A 13,808-nucleotide genomic window follows, 5' to 3' on the forward strand; every position below is an offset into this window, starting at 1 on the left:
CAGTCTGCTGGAAGGCCAGGTACGCGCCAGGGGTAAGGAATGTGAACATGGCTTGGCAGGGCCTGTCGGGGAGACACATGGCTGGTCTTAGGAGCCCAAGAGATGAAGAACAATGGTCACCAGGCTGCAGGGGGGCTGGACAGCGGTGAGGAGTGGCCAGAGAGTCCCTCTGTGTGTGGGGGGCTACTATCATGAGGAATGAGGGTCACCCCATGCTCCTGCGAGCTCCAGAGATGGTGAAAGGGAAGCTGGGAAGAAGAGCGCTGTGAGCTGAGCTAGGGTGAGAAGCTGGGACGCGCCTCTCAGGCGAGGAGTTCCAGCTTTCTATCAGGGCTAGCTCCTGCTAACTTTATACTCAGGCCTGGGGAAGAACAGGGCCCTCCCTGGCCTCCTGGAATCCCAGATGCAGCCCCATAGGAGGCCCAGGAAGGGGTCTCTGGGTAAGAGGCGGGAAGTGGGCAGGGTCTACTGGTTTTTCTTGTCTTCTGGAGGGGGGGAGTAGTAGGGTGGTGGCAGAGGCTGGCTCGTGGGCATGTAGACATTGTATGGGTTGCCTGGGTTGTAATAGGTGCTGGCAGCGGCTTCTGCAGCCTTGGCCTCGGCTGCAGGAGTAGCGGGGGCACTGGGGTCGCTGACCAGAGGCTCCATGGGCCCAGGATAGGGTAGTGGTGGGGGCTGTACATAGCCCATGGCCCCATTCATTATGGGAGGTCCTGGATAGAACTTGGGTGGGGGCGGTGGGTAAGGGTAGCCAGGAGGGCAGGGGTACGCTCCATTGGCGACTGGCGGGGGTGGGGGAAGACATAGGCCCCGCTGGGTATGTAAGGGTACCCATAGGCTCCATTGTGGACTTCACCTCTGGAGGCTTGAGATGCCACCTGGAGGGCGCCCCTGCTGTGAAGGTCAGCTTGTAGGAGGCGGAGCCTTCCCAGCCACCTCCTGCTTCAGCCTTCACTGTTCCTTTAATGAAGTTTGCAGGGAACACCAGCTGCTTAATCTCACAGTCCTTCATCAGGTAGAAGGGCATGGCGTCCTTCCCCTTTGACAGAAAAATGACCCGGTACGGAGTAAGGTAGATGGTGCCTTTCTTGGTTCCTTTGAAGGCCTCTGGCACATTCTTCATGTCGTTGAATGTAAGCTCCACATGATCATAGGACATTAGGATGCTCTCGGTTTTGTTAATGATCACTCAGCCGCCCTCTGAGTGATTCTTCATGTGGTGACTTCTACCATTGCACAGAATATGTTGCAAAAAAATGTGCAAGAATTTTATTCACTGTCTTCAAAGATTTAACCTATTTCAGTATAGAACATGTATAAGCAGAACAAAAATTCATGTTCCTGAATTCTTCAATGCACTGAATAGTATTTACTTAAGTGGAGAAAGTTCATTGTTTCAGACCATTATTTACTGTAGAATTAAAACATATAGAAAACAGACATGGAGAACACAATGTTATTTAATATTTTCTCTTTCTATATTTTTGATATTAATTATTCATTAAGCTAGATATATTTACAGGAAGCACTCAATATATGTTCTTTCCTCTACAGGACTGAATATCCTATAAATGGTCTGTCTACAAGTAGAATTGATGACACTTATTCCTTAAAAAATTAATTATACCTTTTAGTTGGAAAAATCATTAAATTGTTTTTATATCTAGAGCGCAGTTGTATTTAGCTAGTGCCTTAAATTATTTATGTGCTATCACTAGAAATGTAATTGTGTAGAAATAACAATGATATTAGAATCTTAGAAAGGAAACATAGTACCACAAGTAAATATGGTAAAGCTGAAATAAGACAATACAAGCAGGAACTCAATACAAGAATCATTAGAAATACTAGAAATACTTTATATAAAAGTTACAAGCAATGCACTATGGAACAGTAATTTATTATTAGACTATATATCAAAAATCAAATCTAAGTCATAAAGTTTTGAATATAATGTGAAAATGCTGAAAGTTATCCATTTATTAATTTACTCATTCAGTTATTGTTTTTAGTCATTCAACTAATGTTTGTAGGCATATATATATATGCCAGAATCTACCATTGATATGGGCATAAAAATGAACAAACGTAAGTGGTAGGCATGAAAGATGGCTGAGTAAAAAATAATTTCCAAAACTTCTACTTAGATAGGCAATAAGTATGTTTAGACTTATTTTTCTTTGGGTATTTTAAAGAAAAGAAATAATTTAATTATGACAATTCAAGCTAAGTATAACAATGATAGTGCATATTGAAGATGAATTATATAGAATGTTCAGTGCTTCCATTATTTATCTGTTCAGACAAGTGTGAATGCTGGAAACTATACCAAAAGCACATTAAGGAACTTTAGTTTAAAGTACATAAGATTAATTACATATAAAAATTAATACACTTAGAATCTCTGTTAAGTTTAACATTTTGCTTGACAAAAACAGTAAGTAGTTTTCAATTTGATAGGTTATGAGAAAACTAAGTATTTAAATTCTAAAGATAGACCTAATCAGAAAATTTTATAAGTTGAACAATAAATAATGCAGCTATTCTCACTGAATGCTTGTAGCTAATATGTAATATAAGAAGAACCCAAACAAAGAGCATGTTAACTTCCTGAAAATAATAGCAGGATGTTTCCCTTTCTTTTATCTAGTTTCAAACACTATAACTAACATCACTGAGGTGATTGTTATAAAACAAGTCTTTTAACTTCTTTAGAACCCAGTGTCTTCATTTAAGATAAAAATTTTAAAATAAAGATCATGTATATTGGTTAGGTTCTTCACAGCATGATAGAAGCCAGGGTCATTTTGGAAGAAGGATCCTCACCTGAGTAAATGCCCACATTAGACTGTCCAGTAAAGATGTTTCTGCAACATTTCCTTGTTTATTGATATTGCAGAACCCAGCTACACTAGGGTAGTCCTGGATGCAATAAGAAGGCTGGCTGAAGAAGTTAGGGGGAAGCAAGCCAGTAAGAATCACTTCTTTATGGCTTCTGCTTCTATTCTGGCTTCCAGATTCCTGCTCTGTTTGAGTTTCTGTACTGATTTTCCTCAGTGACTGACTGTGACCCGAGGTTATAAGCTGAAATAAATAATTTCCTACATAAATTGCTTTTAGCCTTGATGGTTATCACAGCAATATAAAGTCACATCGTGTGATTGTTTGGTTTATTTCCCGAGGACAAGGGGCTTATTTTACACACTAAAGCAGACTTGGCCTCCAGGTTCTCCCAGTATCCCTCTGTCCCTACCTTACCCTGCCACCAACCCTGACCTTTCCAGCTCAGTGGCTGGGCAGTTCTTCCCCCCAGAGGCTCTTTCCTATATAATCCAGATATTTTGATCTCTCTCTCTCTCTCTCTCTCTCTCTCTCTCTCTCTCTCTCTCTCTCTCTTTCTCTCTCTCTCTCAGGCTGTCTTTCTCTCTCTCTTCCCCCCTCTACCTCTTCCTCCTCCTCTTCTCCTTCTCCCCCCTCTGAGAATATCCTTTCTTTCTCTTCCTTCCCCCTCTCCTCTCTCTCCCTTCCCACTGCAACTACCCTAGCCTCAGTCCTTGGGGCCAGTGAATTCTCAGCTTCCCAATGAACCTATGTTTAATATAATTTAATAAAGCTTGAATTGGCTCATTTCACCAGTGGAGAAATAACTTATCAGAGCTAATATATTTAGTGATTCAAAGATCTTAAACAAATGAAGAAATGCAAGAATGCAAGGACCTGGAAATGAAAAATGTCAATTAATCTATTATTTATAACTTGGTATATTATTGTAGCCATGATTATAATTAATTACTGGAGTAAAAATAAACTCCTAAACATATAAAAATAATGTTATGCTCTATTTTTTATATTACAAGAATTGGTGATACTAACTCTGATGGACTACACAATTTCTATTAGGTTTATCTTGGTCACAAACTCCATATTCCTATATGGTTAATGATCAGGATACAGGAATTTAGAAACAAGCAAGAGTAAACTCTGTAAACATGATCAAATGGCAGTTTACAATTGAAAGCATAAACATTGAAGAAGTGCTAAGTTTTTAACACTGCAACAAACATTTGAATTCCCACCCCAAAGATACTATGCTCAACTGGAGAGAATTTTGAAACATTTTAGCTTTCTTTTGCCCATCTATCTTCCAGAAGCAGCCCTGTGCAGTTAGGAGTAAGGTACACAATTCCAGATATCCCGTGGGGTGAAAGAAAAGAGCTCAACATGTTTGTGATATTCTGGTTTATCTGAAGTCTCCCCAAGGGAGTGTTTTCTTTTTCATATAACTTAGAATACTATGTGAACAGAAAGGAAACAAATTTTGGATGTCAAATTAGAAGTAGCTGATGACAGTGCTGAGCTACAAGATACTTCACTACTGCATGGGAATGCAGACTGTGAGAACTGGAGGATAAAATGTTTCGGGCAGAAGAGTATAATAGAAATCTATATTGCTAGAAAGATTTGGAAATGATAAAGCTGAAGGTAGTATATTTTGTAGTGAGAACTTGAAGAAAAATATGACAGAACCCCATGAAGATACATCCTTGGAAAATATGTGAGAGGATCTAGTCCCTTCACAATAGACTGATTAATAAATGTATTCATCTGAATAAAGCTGCATAGGTTTGTGTACAAAACCTGGGACAAAACAAGTACCTGTTTTTCCAAAGACCCAAGTTTCAACAAATTATCCAAGGTGTACAAAGAAGGAGAGAAAAGTGGCACATTCTACTATGCTCATAGCGGCCTTATTTATGATAGCCAGAAGCTAAAAACAACCCAGATGTCCCATGACAGAAAATGTGGTTTATTTACACAATGGAATTTTACTCAGCTATTAAGAACAAGGACATCCTGAGTGTTGCAGGAAAATGGATGGAACTAGAAAAGATCATCCTGAGTGAGGTAACTCTGACCCAAAAGAACATGCATGGTATGTACTCACTAATAAGTGAATATTAGCCAAAAAAGTACAGAAGACCCAAGATACAGTCCACAGAACTCAAAAAGGTCAACAAACTGAAGTGCCCAAGTGAAGATGCCTCAGTCCCACTTGGAAGGGAGAGGAAAGCAGTCACAAGTGGGGAAAGGGAATGACCTGGGAGGGAAACTGGACAGGAGGGGGTGAGGGGGAGGGGAACCTGATCTGGTGTTGGTTGAGTGAAAAGGACTGAAGCCCAGAGGGCCAACAGAAAGAATGGAAACAGGCAACCTCAGGAAATAGGAGGTTGGGGGGATCCTCCAGAATACACAAGAGACCTAGGAGCTAAGAGACTCTTAGGACTCAAAGGGAGGGACATTAGATGAAATGGCTGTCAGTAGGGAGAAGGAACTTAAAGAGCCCAACTCCAGCTGGAAGACAGGGCATCAAATGAGGGAGAGAGGGCCATCCCACAGTCACAACTCTGACCCATAATTGTTCCTGTCTGAAAGAATTACAGGGATGGAAATGGAGAGGAGCCTGAAGAAAAGAAGTTCCAGTGACAGGCTCAAAGTGGGATCCAGCTCAAGGAGAGGCCCCAAGGCCTGACACTACTACTGAGGCTATGGAGCACTCACAAAAAGGGACCTATCATGGCAGCACTCTGGAAGATCCAACAAGCAGCTGAAAGAATCAGATGCAGATATTTACACCCAACCAATGGACAGAAGCAGTTGTCCCCTGTTGTTGAATTGGGGAGAAGGCCAATCCTGTAGGAGGACCAGCAGTCTCAGTTAAGCTGGACCCCCATGATCTCTCAAACACTGGACCACCTAACAGGCAGCATACACCAGCTGATATGAGGCCCCCAACACAGATAGAGTAGAGGACTGCTGAGTCTGTGTTCATTCTGAGATGATGCACCTAAGCCAAGTTAGTTTAGAGGTCAGGTGGGGTGGGAGGTAGGGACATCCACATGGAGACAGGGGTGGGGAGGAGGTGTGGGATGTAGAGCAGTCAGAGAGTGGATCAGCAAACTGATGACAGATCATTTGAAATCATTTAATTTTGTTAACACATATTAAATATGATGAGGAAAACTGAACACAGCCTGAAGGGCACCTTAAAAATGACAAATTTCTATCTTAAAGGTATCTGAGACAGAGAAAATATAGGGATTTTTGAAAAAAATCACAACTGAAAATGCTGTACATTTTCAGAACTAATATCTATAGAAAGACAAAAAGCTCAACAAATTTTAACTAAAGTACTCTCAGATATACTAACAAATGTCAAATGTCAAAAGCAAAATACTAATAAATATATATATGTGTGTGTGCGTGTGTGTGCGTGTGTGTGCATTCAGTGATATTATCTCAGGAGAATTTCTGCCAGTAGGTAATGAAGTAAGATTTAAGTTCTAAAAGGAAGAAAAGTTAATCAAAGATAGTATCTTCAACAAAGCTGTTGTTCAAAAATTATTGGAACCAACAGCAGAAAAAAGGCTGGAAATATGCAAATGAGAAAAATTGACAGCATCCTTTAGATAAACAAAAGTAAGTGAAGAGTCCTGTGTAATGGGAGGTGCCCCTCTTTGGACCACTGACTAGGTAAACATTGATTTCCAAACATAAACCAAACAAGGTTCTTGGATGAATGGGAATCAGGCAGAAACAGCAGTAAATAGCTTTACATAGGTTAATTTTTAAGACAGAAAATGGAGCAGTAGATAGTTTTAAGAATGTAAAGGTTCAGTTTAGCAAGGGAATGGGAAGTGGGGAGGGCAAGACCTGCCAGAACTATATTTGGGTTGGGTGGTCACTCTAGAGCCCTTCAGCAAGCATAATACAGAGAAATAAGGCAGCTGTAGTAAAGTGAGCACCAGGCAAAGGTTGTAGTCTTAAATCCTTAAACTGAACCTTAAATTATTTCGACAGATCAATAGACAAAAATTCACCTTTATTTGTTATTTTATTTATTTACATTTCAAATGTTATCACTGTGCCTCTATGAGAGTGCTTCCACGCCCATCCACACACTCCCATGTCACCACCCAAGCATCCCCCTATGTTGGGGCATTGAGCCTCCACAGGACCAAAGGCCTCCCTCCCACTGATACCACTTAAGGGAATCCTCTACTACATATGCAGCCAGAGCCATGGGCCCCTTCCATTTGTTTTCTTTGGTTGGTGGTTAGTGCCTGGGAGCTTTGGGGGTTTTAGCTAGTTGCTATTGTTGTTCTTCCTATGGGGTTACAATCCCTTTTTGCTCCTTCTGTCCAGTCAGAATGGCTAAGATCAAAGACTCAGGTGACAGCCCATGCTGAAAAGGATGTAGAGAAAGAGCAACACTCCTCCATTGCTGGTGGGATTGCAAGCAGGTACAACCACTCTGGAAATTAGTCTGGCGGTTCCTCAGAAAATTGGCCATAGTAGTACCTGAGGACCCAGATATACCACTCCTGGTATATACCAAAAAAATGTTCTAACGTATAACAAGGACACATGTTTCACTATGTTTATAGCAGCCTTATTTATAATAGCCAGAAGATGAAAACAATCCAGATGTCCCTCAATGGAAGAATGGGTACAGAAAATATGGTATTTACACAATGAAATACTAACTCACCTATTAAAAACAATGACTTCATACAGTTTACTGGCAAATGGATGGAACTAGAAAATATCATCCTGAATGAGGTAACCCAGTTACAAAAAATACACACACTGGTAAGTGGATATTGGTCCAAAAGCTTGGAATATGCAGGATAAAACTCACAGACCATATGAAGTTCAAGAAGAAGGAAGACCAAAGTGTGGATGCTTCAGTCCTACTTAGAAGGGGGAACAAGATAATCACAGGAGATAGAAGGAGGGAGAGACCTGGGAGGGAGAAAGGGGAGGGAGGGAAAAGGGGGAAGTTCAGATATTGGAGGAGACAGGGTAGTAGTACAGAGGATCAGGAAATTGAAAGGTGGTATGTAGCAGTGGGGGATGGGGAACTGGGGTAGCCACTAGAAAGTCCCAGATGCCATGGAAGCAAGGGCTTTCCAGGACCCATCAGTGATGATATTAGCTGAAATACCCAACAAAGGGGAGAGAGAACCTATAGAAACCATGTCCCCTGGTTGAGGGATGAAACCAATCACCCATCTAAAAAATTTTAATCCAGTATTGTTCCTGTCTAAAGGAAATACAGGCACAAAGAGTTGAGCAGAGACTGAAGGAAAGGCCATCCAGAGACTACCTCACCTAGGAATCCATCCCATCTGCAGGCACCAAATCCAGACACTATTGCTGATGCCAAGAAGTGCTTGCTGACAGGAGCCCGGTATAGCTGTCCCCTGAGAGGCTCTGCCAGAGCCTAAACAATACAGATGTGGATGCTCACAGCTAACCAGTGGACTGAGCACAGGGACCCCAATGGAAGAGTTAGGGGAAGGACTGAAGGTCAAAATTCTTAAGATATTCATCACCTTCCAAAACAGAATTATAAGTAGATACAAATAGCTGAAAAAATATAACTATAAAATAGATTTAATGGGTAACCCAAACTTTATCAATTAAATAACAATGCACAACATGGTTTCACGAGTGAATACTACCAAATGCATAATGAATGAACTTAAATACTCATTGAAAAATTTCAAAAATATGCAACCCTATAGGAAGAACAACAATATCAACCAACCAGATCCCCCAAAGCTCACAGGGACTAAACCACCAACCAAAGAATACACATGGGGAACCCATGGATCCAGCTGGGTATGTAGCAGAGGATGGCCTTAGTGTGTATCACTGGGAGGGGAGTCCCTTTGTCCTTTCTAGGTTATGGTGAATGATATGGTGCTGAGGCAGGAGTGGGTGTGTGGGTGGTTGAGCACCATAGAGGCAGGGGGAGTGGGGAGAATGTAAGGAGCTTGTGGAGGGGAGACAGGGAAGGGGGATAATATTTCAAATGTAAATAAATAAAATAACCAATAAAAAATGAAAAAACCTTCAAAAATTTAAAAATGTGGGAACAATTTAAAACTCAATTCTATTCAATATCTTTGCACTCAAACTAAGCACCAGCCCTTATTAAAGTTATACCTATAAATGCACATGTTAGACAAATATAGATGGAACTATCCTCACTAAAAGTAGAAAATTCAGTTTGGCAATATATGCTTAAAATAAAACTGTACTCAGCTTTGGGTTATGGCTTAGTAGAATGCTCAATGCATAAGCATAAACTCTGTGATCAAATCCCGTAGCACAAGTAAAATGCAAGTTATGGTCATAGACAACTGTGATCCTTGCTCTGGGGAGGGAGAAACAGGTGAGTTCCTGAGGCTTCCTGGACAGGCTATCCTACTAATCAAGCACCAGAGCAATGGAAGCCCTTATTTTACAGAAACAAGTTGGATGGCTCTGGAAAAATGGCACCAGAGATTGATATCTACATTCATACTTGTATCTATATAAGCCTGCACCTATATGTACCTGCACGCACGCACGCACGCGCGCGCGCGTGCACACACACACACACACACACAGAAATTTGCTATAACAAAATGACTCAACACTAAAACACAATGATAAAATTGATGTTACAACAAAAGCATGCATACTGTTCTTGATGCATCCTGAAAAAGCTTTTGACAAACTCCAAACTCAGATCTCTTCATGGTAGAAATTACTTAGCAAATAGGAACATATTACAGAAAATATGGGAGTTGACCACAGTTAGTATCATATTCTAGGAAGGAAGACTAAACACCTTTCTTCTAGGATTAGAGACAAATAAGGCTCTCCTTTTGTTTTTCTGTTTCTATTTAACATAGAACATATACAAAACACATCTCAATGTCTTGGAAATTATCAGGTTTGTTGTATGGCATTGTTGCAGTACAAAATTGTCTAAGACACATTGTCATTTTTTCACATCTCCACATATGACATTCTAAAAATAGAAGTCACAGGCCTTAAAATTGAAGTATAATGTTTATATGTGCATTGTATTTGCTGTATTGTTCATCAAAGTATTAGGTCTTATTAAACTGGGAAAGTGGAAATAAAATAAAAGATACAAATAAAATGGGAAGATGGCTTTCAGGACAAAATTTTCCAAAATATTAAAAATCCTTTGGGCCTCTCTTTATTCTCTTGTTGAACTATTATTATGTGAACATGGACTTAATGGTATTTTAAGGTATTTAGAGCTTAAGATAAATTTGTTCAGTCATATATTTTTCTTTGTCACACTCAATAATTCCAGTAGAAAAATTCAATTTTGTAGATCCTGTCTTTTTCTAGTTCAAACTGGACACTCTTTATTCATTCAAATTTTTATCTTAGTGTCTCAGTTACTTTTCTATTGCTATGAAGGGACACAATGACCAAACACAACTTATAAAAGCATGAATTTAAGGGGGGACTTACAACTTTAGAGGGTGAGTTCATGGCCATCATGGCAGGGGGCATGGCAGCAGGCAGGCATCATGAGGGAAAGATAGATATCATGAGAGAGATAAACAATTATAAATGGCATGGGCTTTTGAAATTTTAAAGTCCATTCCCAGTGACATGCCTTTTCCTCCTCCCTCAGGCCATACCTTCAAATGCTTCTCAAATAATTTCATCAGCTGTTGACCAAATATTCAAATATGCAAGCCTATTGGGTTCACTCTTATTCAGATCACCAGATTTGTATTCTTTTCAACCATACTATTTGTAGTCTTTGTTATTTACTGATATTTTCTATTTGGAGAGAAATATTTTTCCTGGTTTTCATTAATTATTTTCTATAATTTCCTTTAGTTTATTAAAGTTAAGTAGAGCAGGTACTTTAGTAATGTTCTGATTTGTTCAATCTTTGGTCATCTGAGGGAATATTTCCTAACAATTTTTCCTGAGAAAGTTCCTTATTAAAACTCACAATTTTGAATATCACAATTTAACAAATGTTGTTAATCCTCAATTTCAGCTTGATTAGAGTTGAAATCATGTAGGAAAACAAAACAAACAAACAAACAAACAACTCCCCCAAACAAAACAAAACAAAAATCTATGACAATATATCTGAAAGGTTTAACAGAGGGAAGATTTACCCATAATATGGGCAGCACTCACCCTACAGGCTGGGTTTTGAGACTAAATAAAAAGCAGAATGTGACCAGCTGTTTCAGATTCCCTCCACTACTACTGGAAGTCCTTGCTCCCTCCTATAGTGTCCAAAGGATGAAACCATCAGATAATCAACACCCATTCTCCAAGTCATTTTCATCAGTTATTTTGTCACAACAAAGAGAAAGGTAATATAGACCCTTGTTACATATTGTAATGGGTTTTGTATGATTTGCAGTTTGTATTTTATAAGAGATTTAAAACTTACTTTTAAAATATGTATCTTTCTCTTATGTAGCCTCTGAAGGCTGTTATCCATTCTATTAGTGTTCAGCAATTGTTCTGATAGTTTTTAAAATGCTTTGCACCATGAAAAGAAAAAAATGAAAAAATAATAAGCTCTTAATCTTTGAAGACAGGCTTTCTGTATGTTGAATATGCCCTCAATAGTTAGTCTAGCTATCTGTAGCTCTAACTTACTCTTCACTTGTATTTCAGAGGAGATTAGAGATCAGCTCAAATTGAAAGGTTAGGGTTTTTAAGGTCTTTTTTTCAGCCCTGAGCCTGAATATGATCTTTTTGTTCTCTGAGTATAGGCAGATTTCTTCTTCTTCTTCTTCTTCTTCTTCTTCTTCTTCTTCTTCTTCTTCTTCTTCTTCTTCTTATTATTATTATTATTATTATTATTATTATTATTATTTTGACTTCTATGATATATTGTCTTTCTCTGGTGATTCTATTCCAGAATTTTAGCGTATCCATTATCTGTCTTGAATCTTAGTCTTTTATAAAAGCTCCCTAGATCATAGAATTGTTCACATCTGGTGAAACAAGAGAAAGCCCTTGTATTAATTCCTGAAGAAAACGCCAGCTAAGTCACAACACATAGTCTCAACACTTTGACAATAAAGTCCATATCGATATCCTTCTTCTGACAGTAGTAACTTATATTTTGTGATGAGAGGTTTATTATTTTTTTCAGTGATTCTGCACTTTAGATAAATGGCATAATTATTAGAGGACTTTAAATATAGTATATAATGTACAATAATATAATCATAGAATATAGAAGACTTTGTCTCTATGACTTTAAAACACTTAAAATAGTTTTTATAAAATAGTTTTTAATAAAATAGTTTACATAAGGAATGTGCACTGCCAAGTTTATACTTACATCTAATGAATATAGAGATAAGAGTTAAGTGAATTTTTTAAAACAATTGAAATCAGTATGTTAATGAGACATTTGGCTCCCACACTTATTGCAGCATTATTCACAATAGAAATTAAATAACTCTAGCTATTCAAAATGTGGCATGATATACATAATAGAATACTGTTCACTCATAATAAAGGTCAAAATCTTGTCATTTGCAACAAAAATCTAGAATTCAGAAATCATTATATCAGGTATAAGTTAGACACAGAAAGATAAATGATGCATGGTTTTACTCATATATGGATGCTATATAATTTGATCTCATAGAAATTGAGAGTAGAGTGATGGTTATGGGAAGCTAGGGGTTAAAGCAGGTCACAACACATGAGGCTAGTTTCACAATGCATACTAATAATTATAATTAAGAAGGAGAAGTTAATTCTGGTTTTCTGTTTTATAGTAAGATGAATACAGGTAATGATTATGTGTTGTATATTTCAAAAGCTAAAGTACAGGATATCAAGTGTTTACCTTACAAAGAAATGATAAGCATTTAAAGATATAGTTATGTTTATTTACATTTCAAATGTCCCCCTTCATGATCTCACCTCCACAATACCCCCACATCTCCTTTCCTATTTGCCTCAAGATGGTGCTCCCCCACCCACCCACTCAATCCCACTTCACCCCTCCCTTTGGTGGAGCAACAAGCCTCCACAGTACCAAGCGTCTCCCCTACCATTGATGCCAGGTAAGGTAGTCCTTTGCTGCATATGTAGTGGGAGCCATTGGTCTACTCTTGTATACTCTGTTTGGTGGTTTAGTCCCTGGGGGCTCTGGGGAGCCTGGTTGGTTGATACTGTTGTTCTTCCTATGGGGTTACAATCCCCTTCAGCTCCTTCAGACCTTCCTCTAACTCTTCCATTGGACCAGACTCAGTCCAATGATTGGCTACATCTGTATTAGTCAGGTGATGGCAGAGCCTCTCAGAAAACAGCTATACCAGGCTCCTGTCTGTAAGCACATGTTGGCATCAGCAATATATTGTGTCGAAGTTTGGTGTCTGTGGATGGGATGGATCCCAAGGTGGAGCACTCTTTGGATGTCCTCTCTCTCTGCTCCACTGTGTCTGTCCATGTGTTTCCTTTAGACAGGAACAGTTCTGGGTTAAAGATTTTGTGATGAGTGGATGGCCCCATCCCTCAATTGGGGGCCATACCAGTCTGCTGGAGATGGTCTCTTCAGTTTCTATCTACCTAGTGTTTGGTATTTCTGCTAATATCATTCCTACTGGGTCCTGGGAGCCTCTTGCATCACTACCACCTGGGACTTTCTAGTGGTTCTTCCTGTGCCCCACCCCTCCCTACTACATATTTCTATTCATTTACCTGGCTCTCTGGACTTCTATTCTGTCCTGATCCTGCCCTCCTTTTTCCCCTCCCCTTCCCCCTCCTCCCAGGTCCCTCCCTCCCTCTGCCTCCCATCATTATTTTGTTCCCCCTTCTTTTTTTTTTAAATTATTTTCTTTATTTACATTTCAAATGCTATCCCGAACGTTTCCTATACCCCTCCCCCCACTTCTACTCCCCTACCCACCCACTCCCACTACTTGCCTTGTGCT

At 39.4% G+C, this 13,808-nt stretch overlaps 1 pseudogene; it reads right to left on the reverse strand.

The window, feature by feature from the left end:
- Positions 1 to 315: 315 nt before the first annotated feature.
- On the reverse strand, positions 316 to 1,216 carry LOC110314370 (annotated as a pseudogene).
- Positions 1,217 to 13,808: the final 12,592 nt, after the last annotated feature.

This window comes from Mus pahari, chromosome X (genome assembly GCF_900095145.1).
Source record: "Mus pahari chromosome X, PAHARI_EIJ_v1.1, whole genome shotgun sequence".
Classification (NCBI taxonomy): Eukaryota; Metazoa; Chordata; class Mammalia; order Rodentia; family Muridae; genus Mus; species Mus pahari.